Source organism: Aethalodelphis obliquidens, unplaced genomic scaffold (assembly GCF_003676395.1).
Source record: "Aethalodelphis obliquidens isolate GAN/ISIS:26980383/991018 unplaced genomic scaffold, ASM367639v1 scaffold47, whole genome shotgun sequence".
Lineage (NCBI taxonomy): Eukaryota > Metazoa > Chordata > Mammalia > Artiodactyla > Delphinidae > Aethalodelphis > Aethalodelphis obliquidens.
This window is the reverse complement of record NW_020837991.1, coordinates 12,416,191-12,440,414: the sequence shown is the minus strand read 5'-3', so window position 1 is coordinate 12,440,414 and position 24,224 is coordinate 12,416,191. Positions and strand designations below refer to the sequence as shown.

At 36.6% G+C, this 24,224-nt stretch overlaps 2 pseudogenes; both read right to left on the bottom strand.

The window, feature by feature from the left end:
• Positions 1–1,359: 1,359 nt before the first annotated feature.
• LOC113607257 (40S ribosomal protein S20 pseudogene) lies at positions 1,360–7,842 on the bottom strand (annotated as a pseudogene).
• A 4,640-nt stretch (positions 7,843–12,482) lies between these two features.
• Positions 12,483–13,923, bottom strand: LOC113607256 (28S ribosomal protein S31, mitochondrial pseudogene; annotated as a pseudogene).
• Positions 13,924–24,224: the final 10,301 nt, after the last annotated feature.

The window sequence follows — 24,224 nt, the reverse complement described above, 5'->3', positions numbered from 1 at the left end:
CTAGAGTGACATTTTATGGATAAAATCTAAGTTCTTGTCATCCCAAACCTAGGCCTTTTCTCCAAAGGCCTATTTGTGAAATAAGAGAAATTGTTTCAACTCTTCCCCCTTAAACCCTCTCTGTCCATCTGGACTTTCATAGTTTTCAATAATACCATTGGTTCTCAAGACACCTACATCTCTCCCCTCTCTTATAACCTCCCCAAAAGCTGTGTTTTTTTTTTGTTTTTTTTTGCAGTACGTGGGCCTCTCATTGCTGTGGCCTCTCCCGTTGCCGAGCACAGGCTCCGGACGCGCAGGCCCAGCGGCCATGGCTCACGGGCCCAGCTGCTCCGCAGCACGTGGGATGCTCCCAGACTGGGGCACGAACCTGCGTCCCCTGCATCGTCAGGCGGACCCTCAACCACTGTGCCACCAGGGAAGCCCAAAGCTGTGTTTTAATAATAAAATATTTAAAAGATCTAATTCACACTATAATGAGAATGTTAAGAATAGCTTAATGTGCTACTTTTTCAGATATGTTACTTTTTTTTTCCAAATTACCTTCTTTTTTGATGTTTATACTCATAAATTTCATCTTTCACATTTTGCTTATCCTCACCCTAAAAATGTAAACTCAATTACAACAGGTCCATTGCCTGTCTTATTCAATACGTCATTACCAGTGTAATGGTATGGAGTGAGTATATGATAAATACTAATTAATGAATTGTTTGATACTGGTTATTTGTTTGAATGAATCCAATATTTTTAAAAGATTTTTTTGATGTGGACAATTTTTAAAGTCTTTACTAAATTTGTTACAATATTGCTTCTGTTTTATGTTTTGTATTTTTGGCCACAAGGCAGGTGGGATCTTAGCTCCCCACCCAGGAATCAAACCCACACCCTCTGCATTGGAAGGTGGAGTCATAACCACTGGACAGCCAGGGAAGTCCCTAATATCCTGATATTTTTCTTTCTTTCTTTCTTTTTTTGGTTATACATCTTTTTTTTTTTTTTTTTTTTTTTTTTTGTGGTATGCAGGTCTCTTACTGTTGTGGCCTCTCCCGTTGTGGAGCACAAGCTCCGGACGCACAGGCTCAGCGGCCATGGCTCATGGGCCCAGCCGCTCCGCGGCATGTGGGATCTTCCCGGACCCAGGGCACGAACTCGTGTCCCCTGCATCGGCAGGCAGACTCTCAACCACTGTGCAACCAGGGAAGCCCTATCCATCTAATTTTAATTATTCTGCTTAAAAGGTGGAATGAATTCCATAGCACAACTCTATTCCTAAGACCTGTCAGTATGAATAAAAGTCATATGAATAAAAGTCAACAAAATTTAACAACTGATTATCAATTTATTAAAAATGTTGATTTAAGTATCTGCAATGGTGACTTCAACCTCGATTCCTGGCTCAATACTGATGGAAGTGATCTGCTTGACAATCTCAGAAGGATGTGCAGGTCAATGAGTCGCTTGTGGATCCTCATCTGAAAATGATCCCAAGTCTTAGAACCTTCACCGCAAGGAGTTTTCCTTGTAGTTTCCTTGTTATTCTCAGAGTTTTGGTAGGGGTCTGAACTGGTCCTTTCACTTTGAGATTCTTTTCCTTCGCACCAATGATCAGATCAGCACATACCCTCTCCAAAGACTTCATGTTGCAGCTGGTGAGGGTGATTCTAATCTGGTGAATCACCACCTGTGTCTCCATGGGATTCTTTCTGCTATCTTTATTGTTTTATTTTATTTTTCTGGAGTATAATTTTATTTTATTTTTTTGGAGTATAATTGCTTCCCTCTTAAGCTTCCCTCCCACCCCCCAATCCCACCCCTCTAGGTTGTCAAAAAACACCGAGATGATCTCCCTGTGCTATGCAGCTGCTTCCCACTAGCTATCTATTTTACATTTGGGAGTGTATATGTCGCTACTACACTCACTTCGTCCCAGCTTCCCCACTGTGTCTGCAAGTCCATGGTCTATGTTTACATCTTTACTCCTGTCCTGCCATTAGCTTCATCAGTACCATTTTTTTTTTTTTTTTAGATTCCATATATATGCATCAGCATACGGTATTTGTTTTTCTCTTTCTGACTTACTTCAGTCTGTATGACAGACTCTAGGTCCATCCACCTCACTACAGATAACTCAATTTTATTTCTTTTCATGGCTGAGTAATATTCCATTGTATATATGTGCCACATCTTTTTTATCCATTCATCTGTCGATGGACATTTATGTGGCTTCTATGTCCTGGCTATTGTAAATAGTGCTGCAATGAATCTGATTGAAAAATGAGCAGAAGACCTAAATAGACATTTCTCCAAAGATGACTTACAGATGACCAAGAGGCACGTGAAAAGATGCTCCACATCACTAATCATTAGAGAAATGCAAATCAAAACTACAATGAGGTATCACCTCACACCAGTCAGAATGGCCATCAACAAAAAATCTAGAAACAATAAATGCTGGAGAGGGCGTGGAGAAAAAGGAATCTTCTGCACTGTTGGTGGGAATGTAAATTGATACAGCCACTATGGAGAACAGTATGGACGTTCCTTAAAAAACTAAAAATAGAACTACCATAGAACCCAGCAATTCCACTACTGGGCATATACCCTGAGAAAACCATAATTCAAAAAGAGTCATGTACCACAATGTTCATTGCAGCTCTATTTACAATAGCCAGGACATGGAAGCAACCTAAGTGTCCATCAACTGATGAATGCACTGTTGGTGGGAATGTAAATTGATACAACCACTATGGAGAACAGTATGGAAGTTCCTTAAAAAACTAAAAATAGAGCTACCGTATGATCCAGCAATCCCACTGCTGGGCATATACCCTGAGAAAACCATAATTCAAAAAGAGACATGTTCGGCTCTCTTTAAAAGCCATGGCTGTAGCACATCTTCCTGACCGACTTGTTCTTCAGCAAAAGTGAAGAGCGGTGAGTCAGGAGCAGATGCGTGTGACCCAAGGCTCCTCTGCAGCGGTGACAGAGTCTTCCTCAAAGAGCTTCTTTCATTTTTAATTATATTTTTTATCTTATATTTCCATGGCCCTTCCACTATTTGCTTTTAGCTAATCACTAATCCTAAAGTGAGAGACTGTATCAAACTTCTGAGAGCAGTAAGTAAAAAATCACCTGTGGGGCTTCCCTGGTGGTGCAATGATTGAGGGTCCGCCTGCCAATGCAGAGGACACGGGTTGGTGCCCCGGTCCGGAAAGATCCCACATGCCGCGGAGCGGCTGGGCCCGTGAGCCATGGCCGCTGAGCCTGCTCGTCCGGAGCCTGTGCTCCGCAACGGGAGAGGGCACAACAGTGAGAGGCCCGCGTACCGCAAAAAAAATAAATAAATAAATCACCAGTGTCCACATTACCGAGGTGACAAATTCACCTGTAATTCATAACACACGTGATTTATCTCCACAGCTTAGTTTCTTTTTCTTTTTTCCTATTTTTCCCATTTTATTTCTTATGTTCAACTCTTTTATACATCTAACATTATTTTTATGTGCCATGTAAGATAAAGATCTTTGTGTTTTTAAATATTAGCTCATAATTTTTGTAAAATAATTTACTGAGGAAAACACGGGTTTGAAAAGGCTAGTCTAGGCTTGATATAGAGATTTGAACATTGTGAGCACAGAGATATATTTTTTGAAGCTGACAGGTTGGATGTGATCTCCAGGAAAAGTGTTCTGAGTATGAAAGCATATACCCTTATAATTTTTTTCTACTCAAATTTATTTATTCTTGGATGAATTTAAATAACTTTTTATGAATTTTCTATTTCATTCCATCTATTTGTGTATTTATTCTTATGCATACATAAGAATGTGCAAGATTATAGATTATGCAGTGTTTCAATTTCCAACTATATTTCTTGATATCTTCTATTATTTATTTATCCTTATAAACTCAAAAATGAAGTACTCATGATATCTGCTTTGCCCCACAAAACGTCTTAGTAGCTTCTACCTAACAGCCTGTTCTTCATACTAAGCCAGGGTTTATAATGAACGATCAATGAATTTAAACTATATTACTTCTTAAGAGAGCTAACATCTGAGAAATGTGGAGAGAGTTCCATTGACATGACTGAGTATTCGCTATTTCTGGTGAAGCTGCTGAACTAATTGTTGATTTTTATATGTTCCATATAAAGAAGTCAGACTTGGACAGAGAGAAACCTCTGAAAGCACTTGCTTTAAAATTAAAATCAGTTAAAATCATGAATTTGAAGATAAATCTAAGTGAGGTAGTTCCTATGGACCCTGTATTAGTTTGCTAGGGCTGCTAGAAGAAAGTACCACAGACAGAATGGTTTAAATAACAGAAATTTATTTTCTCACAATTCTGGGGCTGGAAGTTCAAGATCAAGGTGCCAGTAGGATTGATATCTACTGAAGTTTCTCTCCTTGGCTTACAGACAGCCACCTTCTTGCTGTGTCTTCACATGGTCTTTTTTCTGTGCCCATACATCTCTGGTGTATTTTCCTCTTTTTATAAGAACACAAGTCTTATCAGATTACGGTCCCACTCATATGACCTCATTTAATCTTAATTAACCCCTTAAAGGCCCCATCTCCAAATATAATCACATTGGGGGTGAAAGCTTCAGCATATGAATATCAACGGGATACAGTTCAGCCAATAATAGATCCTATGGACTTGCCATGCTTTCTTTACCCCTCTAGATTTGGGGGTTTTGGTGGGACTATGCAATAAGTATTTCTATATTAACGCAAAATGTTGTTTGCTTCCTCTGAAAATGGAATAAGTTCTTGATGTCATTTTCAGTTGGTTCCTTTATGCACTAAATTTTGTTTTAAATAAATTACTTGTAGTTTTTTTCTTCCTGAATAGTGACAACCTTTTATATTTTCTAACGTTTTTGTAAGAATATTTTTGCTTTAAAAAACTTATCAACAGTATTCAGATACTACAATCACATATGCAAAAATCAATCACTTAATTCAATTAATCTTTGTAGTTTATGAAGTTTCATATGCATAGTTTTAGTTGTTCTTCCAGACTCACTTGTAAGATAAGTTGGGTGTGGGTGGATATGAGGCTATTCAGAGCAGATTTGACAGGAGGTAACATGTAGGAGAACTACTGAAGAATCATCCTGAGATGAGCCTTCGACAAAAGACATCAATGTTAGTTCCTTTTCCTCCCTACTAGGAAAAAAAAAAAGTAAGAGTAGCAATCTCTAATCTTCTTGATGCTTAGAAGGATTAAGTTCTAAGAGAAAAACTAAAATGAAAGAAGAATTTAAGGCAAGAATTTTATGTGAAGGGGCCACCCCTTGACTGGTAGCAAGATAATGGCTACAAAGCCCAAAGAAATTCCCAGGCATACAGAGAAGAGTGTACTCTGTTTATTCAGAGCACTACAACAAGGTTGGCAAGAGAGATGTGTGGTAATCTCCTTGGGTAATACACTGTTACAAAGGGTAAAAAAAGTGTATGTTCTATGTAAAAGAAAAAGCAAGGAAAAGTCCTTTTCCTGCAATACCTATAACCCCATGACTTCTCACCTCTTCATAACCTTGGCTTTGAGTTGAGGAACGATATATTATGTACTAAATTTTATCTCGTTTTGTATGAAAACAAACATAAAAATTACTCTTTCTCTGTGATGACTTCTTATGCAACCCAGAAATGCCCTTCTTGTTTCCAAGTCCCTCTTCACAGATCTACTTCTTTAGCCAGGTGTTTTTAAATAATAGCTGCACTAGTGTGTACTCAAACGTACAGTTTAAAAATAAGATAGCAATATTCTGAATATTTCTGAGAATAAATGTTTTCTTGTTTTTATTTTACGTTTGTGGAGTCAGTGATACAAGTACAAAACAGGAGATGCCAAGAAGTCAAGAGAAATAAGTGAGTTACTCACAATGGGCATGAAACTGTTAAAGAACAAAGCCTTCTCCAGGTGCAGGAAGCTTAGCCCTACGATCAAACAGGCTCTTGGTAGTGCAGGTATGTGTAGTAATCATCATGAAGTAAGCATAAAGACAACATCTTTAAAATGGTGGTGAGGTGATGCTGAGGCTAGAAGATATTTCTTCTTCACTTTCTTATGAAGATAGCCTGTTTCCAGGAAAAGGAGATATTCAAATATCTGATCCCACTTGAAGGGAAACATACAGGACAGCTATAACTTGTTATTCAGTAAAATATTTATTAATCTATTAGGTATATATTAAGTGGAAGGCACCAGAGGTATAGAAATGAGCAGATTTGTGCAATAGAGTTTTGGACACAGATAAAAATAAAAATGCACAGACATGAAAACAGAAACAAAAATAGAAATGAACAACTCCAAGCATAAAAGGTACAATGTCTATAGTAAAAGGAGTAAGCTTGGATTAATTAAATACTGTAGAAAAAGAAATTAACAGTAATAGTACCTGATGTAACTGAGAGGACTGAGAAAAGCATGAACCTGGTTTCCTCCTGACTTTACTTCTTCACATTTTCCCTTTGTTAATTTTGATTTGGATCCTTTTGCTGTAGTAAATCATAGTCATGAGTAAGACTATACTGATTCCTGTGAGTCCTGCCCTGACATAGTTGGTGTTAGAAGTGGGATGTGCTAGCGTGACCTTGACCCACTGAAATATGGCAAAAGCATTGTTTGGGAAAAAGCAAGTTCAAAGGGTGGAGAAGGATAAACTTCCACTTGTTGGGTGTCTATAAGTTAGCCATGGTATGAAAGAGCAGCTGAATTGCTGTCTATTGTGAAAGGTAAAAGTTACATATGGAATTTAAAAATGATTTATCTACTCCAGGAGAATCAGCTTGCTGGATTCTCTAGCTATTTTTGGTAATCCAACTACAGTGAGGAGAAAAGAATGCAGTCCGGTAATGTCTTTGGTTGTTGTCTCTCTTCCCAGTGGAAGGAGAAACAAAGAGACCAAATGTTCTCAAATGTGATCTTTAGATAGCCCAGAAATGTTAAAAGTTTATATTTTCTCTCCTCCAAGTGGGAGAAGAAGATTAAATCAGTTGCCAGAATTGGATCAAAGCTTTAGATAAACCAGACGGGGGATAAAAGGAAAAATACTCTTGCCATTTCTTCATCCTAACTGCTTCTTCAACTGCTGCAGACCTCCTGCCTCCGCTGTGCATTGCAGCTGGAGCTCCCCCAGAAACTGTGAACTTAAACCTGTAAATGTGAAACTTACTGATAGAAGTTATAATAAATTTACAATAGCATATAAAGAGATTTTTAATTGGCTTTGTACTTTGTGATTATTGCATCTGAATATATAATAAAATTTTTGTAAATGTTTGTAATTTCACAAATCCTAGAGGGAGCATCACAATCAGGGAAAGCTGCAAAGAAATGTGCTCTTAGGATACAGATTCCTTGCTTTTTATCATGGGTGAGTTGGTTGGAATTGAGGTTCTTGACGTATTTTAAAAATATGGCTTTGTAACTGATGTTTCTGATTCTGATTTTTGCCTACTATTAGAGCCCCTGAATAAAGGGAGATACAAGAACAGAGAGTCAATCTCCAGATGGAGATACAATTTTGATACTGTAAAAACAGTTTTTAATTGCTTATGAGCTCTTATAAAATAAGATATCTGACCCTTAGAGGCAGACACTTTTCTAGCCTAATGTGCATATTTTTGAGTGGATCAGTTTGGACACTCCCACTTACAAGACAAAAAAAGCTCAGGAAATCTTTGCTTGTCACTTGGAGTTGGAATACAGCTGTCTGGTCCTATTGAATTTCGGCTTTGCTGCTGCTAACGAAAAGCCACTGAATTTTTTAGAATCTGAATTCAGATACTCATTACCTGGATCTAACTCCAAGCTAAAACCTAACATTGCCTGTTATGGGCTGTTTTGGCCTCAGCATGTGCTATACTAAAACGAGGCAGGCATACTTCTCTAATAAACAGAACTCAGATTCCAAGACTGCTGCAGGTTTAGGATCTCCCTCTGTGGGATCATAAACTATGAAAATATCCTTGATGATGACTGAACCATCTCTGTCATATTCAAATGCCCACAGAAAAGGGCTTATTCTCTGATGGAACTATCTGAGCTCTGGACCAATTTTATATTTCTGAGACTGATTGCATTCCTAACTTGTGATCTCTGCCAAAGGCTGAAAGTTGGGAAGAGGACACATCATGGGGATGGTGAACCCTCCACCCACGTCCGACAGATGAGACTCTTGACCCACTGGGGAATGTTCACTGCTGTTGACCTGTGTTTGGCTTTTCTGATTAGTTATAGCTTGCAGTCATAAACTGATAGCTTGAGCCTACTTCCCTCAACTTTCTCCTGGTGCCGCAACTCAGTAAGCAATTTTATTACTAAATGCAGCTATTTCCGGAAAAAGGAATTGTGTTTGGTAGGTTGCTCACTAGGTGAGTGATCAGAATGAAAGGGATGGAGGGTGTAGAAACTCATTTCAAAAATTTTTGAAAACTCAGGATTTTGTTCTAATTTCTAAACATGAAGTGTCTTTCTGATTAAGTTGTATACAAGACTTGTTTTTTGTTTGTTTTTGTTTTATTTTGTCTTTTTTTAACTGGAGAAAAAGCTTGGACTCTCTTGCATACAACTTTTCTATATGAATGATTTGGGTAACAGTAGGGATAATTGAAAAAGTATAAAGTTATGATTGCTGAATGAGATACACTTACTTTTTACTAACAGAGTAAAAACAAAACCCTGGTACCTGGGCAGACATGGGGAATGAAGAGGGGATTAATGATCTTTACTTTTCAAAACTGTCCCTGGAAGCTTTTTCCTCCTACCGAAGCAAAGAGAAAAATCCCCAGTGTTGACTTTCCAAGCTGCTGTGAGCATTTTGAATCAATCTTACTGCTGGGCCTATGATCACACCTGTCTCTGAGACAGCAGGGGGTGGCCTCAGCACTTTCCACGCAGAACACCTCCAGATGCCATTCACATTTGCGATGAGGATGAACTGGTGTCAGGGACAAGCAAAACTATTTGGAATTGCCTGTCTCAGGCGGTTCATTTGAAACCAAGAACTGAACTGAGTTAAGTGGACGGGACTTAGAATCCTAGGGCAATAGGCCCCAGGGTGGGAGGCCACATCAAGGGCGCTATTAACTTATACTCTGCCTAATTAATGTAGATCCTGTTTGTGGGTCCCTAACAACGATAAATTCTTTATTATATTATAATGTCCTGCATGTGCCCTCTGGGATTATACTTTTTATGTGTGTATCCTGTCAAGACACTGCCTTACTCCTGGAAGGCATTCAGGTCGACTTGAACTTACAGACCAGAATGCTGCTGTGACTAAATTGCTGCTGTGGACCAGGTTAAAAAGGGTAAGGAGGACGGCACTTGTTTTCTAAGATAGACTTTTATGGTAAATGGGATTTGTTTTAACTGAATAAATTCATGACCCCTAAAGGTTATCACTGAGATAACACTGCAATTTGGTGGGTTCTCCTGATAATAATTTTGTTGTAAATATGCCTTGACCAGAGGGCAAGAGGAGGACCGTGCAGAAAAAAGTTGAAATAACAGGGCTGAAACTGCTTTCCTTAGTAAAGCCTGCTTGCAAGGCTGGCCCTGGGCTGGGGTCTGTTAACTTAGGTTTCAAGGGGGTTCCAGTCATCTCCAGAACTAGTAAGAGTGGTTCACTGTGCCTAACTTGTTTGTACAACAATATGTTTTATGCTGAACACCTGCTTTCCTTCTTGGAGTCTGTAATTTTGATACGTGATAGCCAGAGGGTGCATGCATAACCAACTCCCAATAAATGAGTCTTTAATGAGACTGGTGAGAGCGTTTTACACGTGTTATCATAACTCACTGCTAGAGAAATTATGTGTCTACTGGGAGAGGACTTTTGGAAGCTTATGCCTGATTTCCTTGATACTTTACTACATGTGGCTTTTCCCTTTGCTGATTTTCTTGATATCTGTACTTGTTTACCAGAGCTGTGTAACAAAATACCACAGACAGGGTGGCTTAAACAACAGAAATGTACTTTCTCAAAGTTCTGGATTCTAGAAGTTCTGGATTGACACGTTGATAGGGTTGGTTCCTCCTGGGGCCTCTCTCCCTGGGCTGCAGATGGCCACCCATTTTCTGCCTCTTCACATGGTTGTTTCTCTGTTCATGTGCCCCTGGCATCTATCTGTGTGCCCCAATCTCCACTTATAAAGACACCAGTCATATTGGATTAAGACCCACTCTAATGGCCTCATTTTAACTTAATCACCTTTTAAAGGCTCTGTCTCCAAATACAGTCCCATACTGAGGTACTTGGGGTTAGGACATCCATATATGAATTCGGGAAAGGGTGGGAGAGGCATGATTTTAAGCCCAGAACAGTATCTATTGCTGTAATAAATCATAGTCATGAGTACAACCATATACTGAGTTCTGTGAGTCCTCCTTATAAATTTTCAAACCTGGAGGTGGTGTTGGGGGCTTCCAACAAAATCAGTATATAGTCATTTTTTTGTAAATGTTCTGTGTGTGCTTGGTATGAAAAAAGATTATTTACCAGTTTGGGGGTATGTCATTCTATATGTGTAAATGTCAACTTTGTTAATCATGTTGTCTTCATGGTAATTTTTTTTTCTGGAATGTTTTTTGGTGTCTTTGTTATTTTATTTTATTTTGTTTTATTTATTCTATTTTATTTTTCTGCTGGTTTTCTCTCCTTTCTGTGTACCTTATTTTTGCATCATGAATCAGGCATTTAGTTGAAAAACTATTTGTAGCAATTCTTTTGTAGAAAAGAGGATTTACTTTTTCTCTTGCAAGGCGCCTGGAGACAATGGCAATCTAAATCAGTTCATTCAACTCCACGTTTTGAAATGATTTGAAATTGCTTTACAGCCACTAAGTCTGAAATACTTCCAATTAAACCATAATTTGGGGATGTAGCTTTTAAGAACCCAATGTACAGTTTTTCATACAAGCCCTACAAGGCTGTTGATACCTCTGATACCCGTCTCAGGCATTTACTTTCCTTTACTCAGTTAAAAAATCCCCTAGAAAAAATGTTTCTCAGTTTTATTTCTCTGAATTTCCCTTTTCTCTTGGATCTTATTCTAAGAATGTTTCACAATCTTGTAAGCTCTCAGGATGTTTTTTACTTTTTATCAAGCATTTCTGATCATCCTCAGTAGGTAGATAATTCCAAACTAACTAGTATAAAAGTAGAGGTCCTCTTAGCCTTCATTTCTCATTTATCAAATGTTATTATATCTCTAGTTTGAAGGTTTATGATGATGGTCAAACTAGATGTTTGAGTCAGCCCTTTGAGAAGTTTCTTGGCTGTGGTCTACATATACAAACTCCTTGTTTTCTTCATTTGATTAGCCAGATCAAAGAAATAAATCTTTTGGGATAAGCCCTTTTTTAATGTCTTTTTTTAGTAAATGATACATTCATCTATCACATGAACATTGTGCTGTTAGAAAAGGCATTTTAACCTTATTTACTAAAAGAAAACTTCTCATTTGATGTGAGACCTATGTTTTTTTCAAAGATTAATTCAAGCTCTTTGTCTTTCTGGGAGACAACTATAATCTACTTTTCTCTTAATAAATAGCACTCTAAACCTTCTAATATATTTTATATTAAATATTGCTTGTAAATGTACTTAAATCCTACAATCGTCTAATGAAAAACCATAGCATTTATAGATAGAAAACTGTAGAAGCTGCTCTGGGAATAGATATGTTCATACAGTCAACTTTTTTTTCCTTTGGCCACACCACAGGGCATGTGGATCTTAGTTCCCAGACCAGGGATAGAACCTGCAGCTCCTGCAGTGGAAACATGGAGTCTTAACCACTGGACCACCAGGGAAGTCCCCATACAGTTAACTTTTGTATCCAATTATTTCAAAATATTCTCAGGTGTCTTATAAGTAAAAAAAAAAAAAAAAAGAAAGAAAAAAAATTAAAAAGTGTACTCAAAAAAGCTAGAAAAGTATTTTGAAGGAAGTGTAGAGGAAACAAGCTACACGATTTTGAAATAACGTGTTTCCAAAAGAACTTCTATCACCAGTAGTAAGCACTAGGGAGAAGAGAGCTCTAGACCTCTCCTTAGCAAGCGTAAGTTTCTTTTATGCTTTATCAACTCTTCTAGAAGAGCAGAGTCTGATGGGCAACTTAAATTTCCACTGAATTGTATTTTAAAAGGTAACATAATACTATTGAAAATAAAAGAGATGTTGAAGGTTCCAAGCACAGTAGAGTTATACATTCTTTTCCACAGAACTGATGAACAACTAGAGCATGTTTGTGAAGTTATATTTATTAATAGAATTATATTTGTAATGCAATTCAGTGGATTTTTCATTAAAGGAATTGTGCAATAGTTTGTTAATGGATATAGTTGTTGTCTGATGATATTTAAACTTGAACTTTTAAATATTGGATTTTTTTTTCTAGTAAAATTTTTAAATTATAATATGAATCTCCAACAGCTTGAAATAAAAATTTCCATGGTCTTCAATTGAACTGTATGCCACTTTCTTTTAGAATGTCCTGTTTTTCATTAAAATAACTTCTAAACCACTCTATATGTTCAACCTTCTGCTTAACACTCAGATCTGGGTTTTTGGAAAGGCCACAGGTCATCAACTCCATGAAGTGGCAAATTGGTCCCTGTTTTTGGAAAATCCTCCAGGTATTTATCCAGAAATATATGTTCATGAAATTCTGAACCATCATCATCAAAACCTGCTTCGTTGTTAGCTGGGAACTCCTACCATTTCCCCTCTTTTGTCAACTGGATCATCTCTTCAAAACCATTCTGAAAGTGTTGTACTTTGACTGCCGCTAACTGCTTAGAAAATTCTACATCCCAAAGAGAAGGTGCTGCCTCTGTTTCAGGTGCCTCTTCAGTAACTGCCTTAAGCTCAAAATTATTAAGCCTCTTCCCCTTGAATATATTTTTCCTAAAACTTCTTCTCAAATCAGCAGCCTTCTCTTGGCCAACAAAATCATCAGTCCCTTCATCAAACTGAATCTGATGCACTGGTCTTGTGCTAACTCTCACTGTGGCAGATCTGGCAACTTTCATATCTGATATGACGTTAGTGAAACTAATTTTAGGTCTCTCTCCATCCTTCTGTGCCCTCGAGTCTTCCTCGTGCTGCTGGAGCTGCTTGAGCAGCTCTGACTTGTTCATCTGCTTAACAAAAGGGAGAGAGTCTGCAACCGCGGATGCAGCAGCCACAACTCAGGGACTCACTTCTCTTTGGGGGTCATCTTCTGGAGCTTTCTGAAGTCTGCCAATTGAAGCCTCCAAACTTTTAAGTTGGCTTCTGTTGGGTGGCTTTGTTGTTTGTACATTTACTGTGCTTAATTCAACTTTCATTCCCTTAAGAATCTTTTACGTCTTTTTACGTATTCTCCTTTACACTGTGTTGGCTCTCTGTCTCCTTGGAAATCTCACGAGTTGGAACAGACTGCTCATCTTTCTTGCTATAGATCACGCTGTTAGTGCCAAAACATCTTTGGATATTATTTTTTGTCCTGACCGTGTTCATGCAGAGACGCGAGTAGCACGATGGCGGCTGCCGATACCTCTGGGCCTCCGGAGCACAAAGGGAGGCGGGAAAGGGGGCGAAGAGGGAGGAGCGGAGAAACAGAATTGGGCACACAGGGGCGACAACGCGTCCTCTACATATTGGATATTTTTAAAGCAGTATTGCTCATAGTAATATGGGGATGAATATAAGGAAATGGAATTTTGATTTGATATCTACTGCTTTTGACTGTTCATCATCTATCTCCTCTTCATTGGCAATGAAATGGTGAGTTTCCTTTGGAAAACTACCCTTTGTTTCTCATGCTCTCTTGATTCTACCCTTGTCTAATTAAGAGGAATGTGACTCACTAGGCCAATCAGACGCTTCCTGTTGGGAATTTGAATCTTGAGCAGCATGGTGAGAATAACAAAATGTTTGGAGCTCATTTATCCCAATAATAGTGGCCTGAAAAGTCCAATCAGTTCGGCTGCCTTGGTCCCAGAAGATGCCTTGTGTCCTGTCCTCTGTATTACCTGATTACACTGCTTTCCTTTATTTGTGCCATACCAAATTTTTCCAGTAACTTTGCCCTCCTTTTCTAAGTTAATCAGAATTGTTTTCTGCACACAAGTGCCTAACCAACTGGTGATTTTTATACAGAAAGCACATGGAATAATAGGTAAATCTTTTCGTTTTTTTCTAATTTCAATTTTTAATTGTTGTTTTCATAGAAATACATTTTATATTGGAGTATAGTTGCTTTACAATATTGTGTTAGTTCATAGTGTACAGCAAAGTGAATCAACTATACGTATACATATATCCACTCTTTTTTGCATTTCTTTCTCATTTAGGTCACCACAGAGCATTGAGTAGAGTTCCCTGTGCTACACAGTAGGTTCTCATTAGTTATCTATTTTATACGTAGTATCAGTAGTGTATATATGTCAATGCCAATATCTCCCAATCCATCCCATCCCACCACTTTCCCCCTTTGTATACATACATTTGTTCTCTACGTCTGTGTCTCTATTTCTGCTTTGCAAATAAGATCATCTATACCAATTTTTTCAGATTCCACATATATACCTTAATATATGATATTTGTTTTTCTCTTTCTGACTTACCTCACTCTGTATGACAGTCTCTAAGTCCATCAATGTCTCTACAAATGACCCAATTTCATTCCTTTTTATGGCTGAGTAATATCCCGTTGTGTATAGGTACCACATCTTCTTTATCCATTCCTCTGTCGATGGACATTTAGGTTGCTTCCATGACCTAGCTATTGTAAATAGTGCTGCAGTGAACACTGGAGTGCATGTATCTTTTCGAATTATGGTTTTCTCTGGGTATATGCCCAGTAGTGGGATTGCTGGGTCATATGGTAGTTTTATTTTTAGTTTTTTAAGGAACCTCCATACTGTTCTCCATAGTATCAATTTACATTCCCACCAGCAGTGTAGGAGGGTTCCCTTTTCTCCACACCCTCTGCAGCATTTATTGTTCGTAGATTTTTTGATGATGGCCATTCTGACTGGTATGAGGTGATACCTCATTGTAGTTTTGATTTGCATTTCTCTGATACTTAGTGATGTTGAGCATCTTTCATGTGTAATGAAATTTCTGCTTGTGCTAAACTTATCTACTGCAGTGGTTCCAAAAACTGGCTTCAAATTAAAGTCAATGCACTTTAAAACCATGTTAATTGCCAATTAATTCAGACTGTTGAACATGAAGACCAAGCAAAAATGTGCTTTGTTTGTTTGTTTTATTGTTGTTGTTGTCAGTGCTTTTCATTTTAGCTTATTGTTTTAAATGTGGTTTTATTCTCTTATTTCAAAGAAAACATCTTTTATTGTGAGTTCTAAAATAATATTCCATATTCCCCTCCCTTTTCCTAAGGTCATACAGTCTTAAAGTATGGTTTACCTCAATTTTTATAATATCTTTTATCTTGGGTCAGTAGTAGTTTTATTTGTTTCATTTTTATAGAAAGATTTGTAAACAGTATAAAATACCAAATAATTTATCAAGATTTGTATTGAAAAATGTAGTCCCCTGACTCTTTCATTTCCTATTCCTATTTTTCCTTCTCTGTCTTTGAACTAAGATTTTCCTTCTGGTATTTATTTCATATTATTAAGTAAATAGTCATTTTTTCCTAATTTTTCAATTTTACATAATAAGTATTGTAATTATATTAGTCAGTGTTTTTCAGAGAACCAGTACCAATGGGATATATATTATTATTTATATTATTATTGTATAAGTATTATATTATCTTACTATATATGTTCTTATTGTAGGATATATATCAATTTATTTATTTATTATATATTTATCATTTATTTGTATACATATTATAAGGAATTGGATCATGTGATTATGGAGGCTGAGATGTCCCAAGATCTGCAGCTGGCAAGCTGGAGACCCAGAAGAGCTGATGGTATAGGTTCTAGTCTGAGTTTGAAGACAGAAGACCAATACATTATCTTGGAATCAGTCAGCTGGAGAAAGCAAATTCTTTCTTACTCAGCCTTTTTATCCTAGTCAGGCTTTCAATGGTTTGGATGAGGCCCACCTACATGGAGGAGAGCAATTTGTTTTACTTAGTCTACTAATTTGAATGTTAATCACATCTAATTATGCTAAGAAGTGAGCAAATAATGTGTGATCTCTCATCTACCTATCTATCTATCTCTCTCTCTCTCTATCTTTGGAGCTGGAGCCCCATCCCTTATTCAATGCTGTCACTACTATTGGGTTCATGTCACTCTAATTCAGTTATATTACCCTAACGTTGCCCCTGTCTCCTTCACAGAGGCAAGGTTCTGTAAGCAATTGTTTAGCTTTCTTTTGGTTATGATTAATGATTCTTGGCTTTGGAGTATATTTTACCCGGTAAGCAAGACAAAGCCAGATAAAGAAGAATCTCAGTGTCAAAATCAGTGTCATGGAAAATATTAGTGATTAATAAAATTCCATCTGACAACAACTTAGATATGCAATATGTTAAATTGGAAATAACAATGAAAATAAAGAAAAAGAATATCTTTTCTCATGTTCTCAGTGAAAGAAGTCCAATAAAAATTCAGCAAACTTCCTTAACACCAGTACATGTTTCCTGATTATTTTGTTTTTTGTTGTGTTCTCTCATAAAAAATAGCTACGCCCTTTGGAATATGATTGATTCCATGTTTTGGGGCAGGAAAAATTTAATTTGGACTTTGAATATACTATTATTGCCAGAAGGAAGGATTCTTTCAAGGCTGCCTGGTGGGAGATGGCTAATATTAAAAAGACAAAAGGAACCATATTAAAGGGGCTTATAATGGCTGACTGTGACAATTTTAAATTAATGATGACAGGAAAAAACTCTCAGAATTAATGGAAACAAATTCAGTTCTTCAAAGGCCATGATTTCATAGTAACATGAAACTGAGAGGACTTCCCTGGTGGCACAGTGGTTGAGAATCCATCTATACCAATGCAGGGGACATGGGTTCGAGCCCTGCTCAGAGAAGATCCCACATGCTGTGGAGAAACTAAGCCCATGAGCCACAACTACTGAGCCTGCACTCTAGAGCCTGTGAGCCACAACTACGGAGCCCACACTCCTAAGAATCCGTGCTCTGCAACAAGAGAAGCCATCGCAATGAGAAGCCCGTGCACTGCACCAAAGAGTAGCTCCTGCTCACCGCAACTAAAAAAATAAAAGCCCACTCAAGCAATGAAGACCAAACACAGCCATAAATAAATAAGTTAATTAATTAATTAATTAATTTAAAAAGAAAGTGAGAAATTAACATAAAGTGTATTAATTGCAATACAAAAGTAGGAGAGTATTATTGTATACACATTAACTGTTTTTTCTATTAAGTATATGTTTTTTTTAAACTGCAAAGATGTCCATGTCCTTATTTCTCTCAGAGTAATAGAGAATAATAAATTCTGTGGTGGGGGGAAGGAGTGTTACTTATGCAAATAATTCTAGAGAGGTTAGTGGCTGTACCATGAATAAGAAAAATAAAGTAGTCCCAATGCCGTGTAAAATAGACAGGTAGATGAGGGTCCTGCAGTGTGTTTCAGTTTGGTGTATTGGCTAAATTGTTCCATAAAGGAGAATTTAACATGTAGATGTGATCCTTCATCTAGCATGAAAGACATCTTTTGAAGGACCTACTAAATGGAATTACATACAGATAAAAGATCCTTATGTTTGCTTGTTTGTTTCTGTTTTTTCCCAACATTTTTATCCTAGTAAAATACACATAACATAAAATTTACCACTGTAACCATTTTTAAGTGTACAGTTCAGTAGCATTAAAATACATTCATGATGATGTCCTACCATCACCACCATCCATCTCCACAACTTTTCATCTTCTATAACTAAAATTCTATACAAGGTAAACAAGAACTCCCCATTTGCTCATTGTACCCCAGCCTCTGGCAACCATCATTACATTTCGTCTCTATGATTTTGACTACTCTAAATACCTTATATAAGGAGAGTCATACTGTATGTGTCTTTTATATGACTGACATATCGTTAAGCATAATGACCTCAAGGTTCATCCATGTCATAGCATATGTCAGAATTTTCTTACTTTTTAAGTCTGGATAATATTCCATTATATGTATATACCACGCTTGCCTTATCCATTCATCTGTCAATGGATACTTGGGTTGTTTCCACATTTTAGCTATTGTGAATAACGCTGCTATGAACATGGGTGTATAGACATCCGTATAATTTTAATAATATCTAAGAACAGACAAAACATTAGATTATATAATACTTACTAAAAATAAGAGTGTGCATAATTTGTCTCAAAAACTAGGTTAAAAAAGTCTTACAGGCATACCTCAGAGGCACTGTGAGTTTGGTTCCAAGCCACCACAATAAAGCAAATATCACGATAAAGCAAGTCATACAAATTTTTTGTCTTCCCAGTGGGTATAAAACCTGTGTCTTGTGTTTACATTATTCTGTAGTCTATTAAGTGTACAGTAGTAGCATTATGTCTAAAAAAATAAGGTACATATTTTAATTAAAAATTCTTTATTGATAAAAAATGAAAACCATCATCTGAGTCTTCAGCAGGTCATAATCTTTTTGCTGGTGGAGGGTCTTGCCTTCATGTAGATGACTGCTGGCTGAAAAGAATGGTGGTTGCTGAAGGCTGGGGAAGCTGTGGAAATTTCTTAAGACAAGAATGAAGTTTGCTCCATTAATTACCTCTTCCTTTCGCAAACGATTTCTCTGTAGCAGGCAATGCTGTTTGATGGCATGTTTCTCACGGTAGAACTTCTTTCAAAATTGAAGTCCATCCTCTCAAGCCTGGCTGCTATTTTGTCAACTAAGTTTATATAATATTTTAAATCTTTTGCTGTCATTTTCATAGTATTTTCATAGTATTTTGTTATATGTTACAATTGTCATGATACAATTTTCATAGTATTTTCACCAGGAGTAGATTCTATCTCAAGAAATCACTTTTCTTGCTCACCCATAAGAAGCAAATCTACATCCACTGAAGTTTTATTATGGGGTTGCAGCAATTCAGTCACATATTCAGGCTCCACTTTTTTTTTTTTTTAACATCTTTACTTAGTATAACTGCTTTACAATGGTGTGTTAGTTTCTGCTTTATAACAAAGTGAATCAGCTATACATATACATATATCCCCATATCTCCTCCCTTTGCATCTCCCTCCCTTCTAGGTGGTCACAAAGCACTGAGCTGACCTCCCTGTGCTATGTGGCTGCTTCCCACTAGCTATCTATTTTACATTTGGTAGTATATATAAGTCCATGTCACTCTCTCACTTCATCCCAGCTTACCCTTCCCCCTCCACTTCTAATTCTAGTTTCTTGCTATCTTGACCACTTGTTACTCCACTGAAGTTTTGAAGCCTTCAAAGTCATTCACCAGAGTTTGAATCAACTTCTTCCAAACTCCTGTTAATATTGATATTTTGACCTCTTTCCATGAATCACAAATATTTTTAGTGGCATCTAGAAGGGTGAATCCTTACCAGAAGGTTTTCAATTGGCTTTGCGCAGATTCATCACAGGAATCACTATCTTTGGAAGTTATCACCTTAGGAAATGTACTTCTTAAATAATAAGATCTGAAAGTCAAAATTACTCCTTGATCTATGGGCTACTGAATGGATGTTGTCTTAGCAGACATGGAAACAACTTTAATCTCATTGTACATCTCCAACAGGGTTCTTGGATGACCAGGTATGTTACATTGTCAATAAGCAGCAATATTTTGAAAGAAATCTTTTTTTTTTTTTTCTGAATAGTAGGTCTCAACAATGGGCTTAAAATATTCAGTAAACCATGTTGTAAACAGATGAGCTGTCATCCAAGCTTTGTTGTTTCATTTATAGAGCACTGGCAAGTAATACTGCTGTTTGGATTTTAAACAATCTTTACATTTTTATGTTGTCTCCTGACTTCTGTCTTTCAGTGTATGTGCTCAGTTATCCACGGAAAACTGAAGCCCTCCTATTTTAGTCAAAACCATACAAAAACTCTAGAAATTATCAAGCCACTAACAACAAAATGTCAGAGAGAGAAATTAAGGAAACAATCCCATTTACCATCACATGAAAGAAACTGAAGATAACACAAATAGATGGAAAGATATATTGTGTTCTTGAATTGGAAAAATCAGTATTGTCAAAATGACCATACTACTCAAGGCAATCTGCAGATTCAATGCAATCCCTATCATATTACAATGGTATTTTTCACAGAACTAGAACAAAAAATTTAAAAAATTTTGTATGGAAACACAAAAGACACTTAATAATGAAAATAATCTTAAGAAAGCAGAATGGAGCTAGAGGAATCAGGGTTCCTGACTTCAGACTATATTACAAAGCTACAGTAATCAAAATGGTATGGTACTGGCCCAAAAACAGACATTGAAGTATGTACATTGTTTTTTAGACATAATGCTATTGCATGCAATAGATCATAGTATAGTGTAAACATAACTTTTATATGCTCTGGCAAACCAAAAAAAAAAAAATTGTGATTTGCTTTATTGCAATATTCACTTTATTGCAATGGTCTGGAACCAAACCCACTATATCTCCTAAGTATGCTTGTATGTCAATGAAGAAATTGGGTTAGGACTAGCAAGGAAGTGATTTACTGAGACTTGAAGTAAAGATCACGCAATAGAAGTAAAGATCACTCCTCCATGCCCTGTTCCTACTCTGTTCCAGGTGCTTATTCTGAGAATCCCTTGTTTTAGAGCTTAATTTCCAAGCATGTGTCTCTACCTTCACGTGTGCCCCCTGAACCCACCCTCCACAAAGTGGCCAGAGTAACCTACCTCAAATGTTCAGTAAATATCCCAATTCTCTGCTGAAAACTCTGCAAAAATATTTTATCATCCACGGAGAAAAAGTTAAATTTCTTAACTCAAAAGATGAGATCCTGTTCCCTGTCTATCTCTAGCTTCACGTTCATAGCACTGTATGCCTCACACTTAACCTTTTACCAAATACTGAGCTGTTTTTATTTCTCACACATAATGCAGAGGGAAATTGTATCTGCTTCTCAGGATTGTTTTAAAATGATATATCTAAAGAACTTAATATTTGCCTCAAGGAAAGCGCTCAATAAAATTACCTTTTGAAAATTAATAGTATAGTGTTAATTCCATATATGACTTCCTTCATTCTGTTTCCTCCCTGTGGGACCCCATAAACTCCCCTGTCCCCTTCCCCTTTCTTGATCTTGTTAACTCCGACTTCCTTTCCTCTCCCACACCCTTCCCCCAACACATCTCACAGCTCATGTCCTTCAAGAATAGATACCTACCTGCTGTTTGCTGCCCCAGGCTCCTTTTATCATTAAGATATAAAGATATCCTTCTGAAATTTTATCTTTCCCACCTGTCTTTCCCACTGCTCTGGATTTGTCTCGAGAACAATAATGAAGATTTACTCATTTTTGCATTCTCAGCATTCAGCATAGTAAATGGCACCCGATAGGAACTCAATATTTTTTAACATAAGATACAGCACTATTAAAGAAGTGATACTTGAAACACCCAATGTACACAAGAAAAGCTAAAAATTATTGCAAATATATTAACTTATTTCATACACGTTGATCATTGCTGAGTTATGGCAGTCACTGTTTTGTTTTGTTTTAACAGCTGTCTATTCTGAAGCAGTGCACAACTAAATATGACATGCAAATGTTGTAGTAGTTCTTACACAGGCATACTTCAGGTTTGGGTCTTCTGACATATTTCTTTCTGTTAATTAAATCAGAATATCTGGAAGAAATAAATTCAAAATCCCACAGAACATTTTTTGCTGCTTGAAACTGGGAATTAAGTCAAAGAAATACAGACTAAATTAAAAAGAAACCATACACAGAAATAATACATAAAGGAATGTAAACTGTTTGTTGTTGTTGTTTTTTAATTTCAAGTAATTAATCTCTGGTTTAATCTCTGAAACGTATTTGAAACCCATAAATAGGAAACTATTGCATATTTTTGACCCAGTCTCATCTAATTGCCTGACTTGTTACTCTAGTAAATTGGATATTGGTTAATTGCATACCTTATCAATCTGCAAGTTGCACCAGACGCTCTTTAAAATGTAATGATTCTAGATAAATACTGTTGTGGTTTTCATTTCAATTTTTGATCACATCACAATAATACAATATTTTCTCATTACATTTCACTATAGATCATGTCCTGACAATTTTTTTTCTAACCTGCTTAGCAAATGTTTCTTTTTGCAGTATTACATTTTGTTAAAGTGGGAGTGCTTTAGAGTAGGTGACATCCTTCCTAATCAGAAGCTATTGTTAGTCATCAAAATTAACTTAAGTCAATGGAATAAAAAAAAATGCAGAATAGCATTTTATTAGATTGACCTTTGAAATGTTTTCATTTGTATAAGCAAATTTAGTAACCAAGGTCTTTAAATACCCACTATTATTTTTTCCTCCTTTAAGGGTAATACAGATGAGTTTTGGCAGCCACATAAGAAAATAGGGTATCTCTTGGAAAATATAGGGTGTCATCTTGTAAATATAGGTAACCATATGAAAAATGTAAATGCTATTGTGTTTAAAGAAATAGAAATGTGATGAGTAATATATACATGAGCTTGAAATGCTGTTTCAACTAAATTCCATTTTTTGTCGTTATAAAAACTGAATTATCCTCATATTAAGAAAGAAATATATATTTTTAAAAAGTAAAAAATTCACCAAGACTAATTTTCATTCTTCTTGTGTACATATATATTTTTACATATCGGGTTTTTTCTCTTTAGTAATCATAAGCCATTAGTAAATATTATGTCACAAATCATAACAATCCATTTAATTCTCAATAGTATCAAAAATAAATTATAAATAGCATACACAAAATTAACAACTTCAAGAAACGTGTGTTTTCTTTTTGAAGAAAATGTAAATCAGAAATTACAAAGGATAAAGGTGATAAGTTAAAAGCTGATATATATACACTACTATGTATAAAATAGGTAACTAATGAGAACCTGCTGCATAGCACAGGGAACTTCACTTCACTGTACAATAGAAACTAACAACATTGTAAAACAACTATACCCCAATAAAAAAAGAAAGAAAGAAAAATAAATAAAAGCTGATATAAAAACTTGCAAAGGCAGTGTTAAAATATGTATCTCTAGTCAAAAGATGTAAATATTTTCTCTCTGTTCACTTGGCTTCCATTGTCTCATTCTAGCTTTACCATGGTATCTTAGTTTTTTCAAGGATATGCCCGTTCCCCACACAGCTCATTTGCTTTAAGGGAATTTGATCTTAACTTTCAATCTACAAGTGCATCCTGATTTAGTTAGTCCACTCAATACTTCTAATTATTAAGCCACCACAGTTAGGTAGGAGTGACCTAAGCCAGTCCAAATAAAAGTCACGTCTTTTGTTTAGAATGCTGGGACAAAGATGCTCTCCCTTTCTGTGTGCAGGATGGAGTCTGATGGGATGCCTAGAACTCCTGAAACCATTTCGCTACCATGAGATAAGTGGCCAGAACAAAAAGTTGACCCATAAAGGAGAGAACACCTGAGAGAATTAAGACAGAGATCTGATAAAACCATAGCTGAAACCCAGACTTCTTGCTGTTTGAACCAGTAAACTTCCAATATTTATTTGCTAGGGCTGCTGTAACAAAGGACGACAAACTGGGTGGTTTAAATGACAGAAATTTAATGTCTCACAGTTTGGAGGCTAGAAGTCTGAATCAAATAAGCTCATGATCTGAGAATCCAGGCACTTTGGATTTTGGGGGGATAATATCAACCCACTACATTCTGCCCTCTGGCCAACTAAAATTCACATACTTCCCATATGCAAAATACATTCACCCTAACATCCCCAAACTTTTAACCCAATCCAGCATCAATTCTAAATCAAAAATTTCATCTAAATATCATTAACTCATAAGGTTCCTAATCTTACTATCTGAATCATCTATATCAGATATGGGTGAGACTCTGGAAATGTGCCATCCTGGGTCAAGATTTCTCTCCATCTGTGGACCTGTGAAACTAGAAAACATGCTATCAGCTTCCAAAATACAATGGCGAGACAGGCATAGGATAGACATTCCTATCAGGAGGAGGAATTAGAACGAATAAAGAGGCCAGAGGTCCCTAGTAAGCCCAAAAC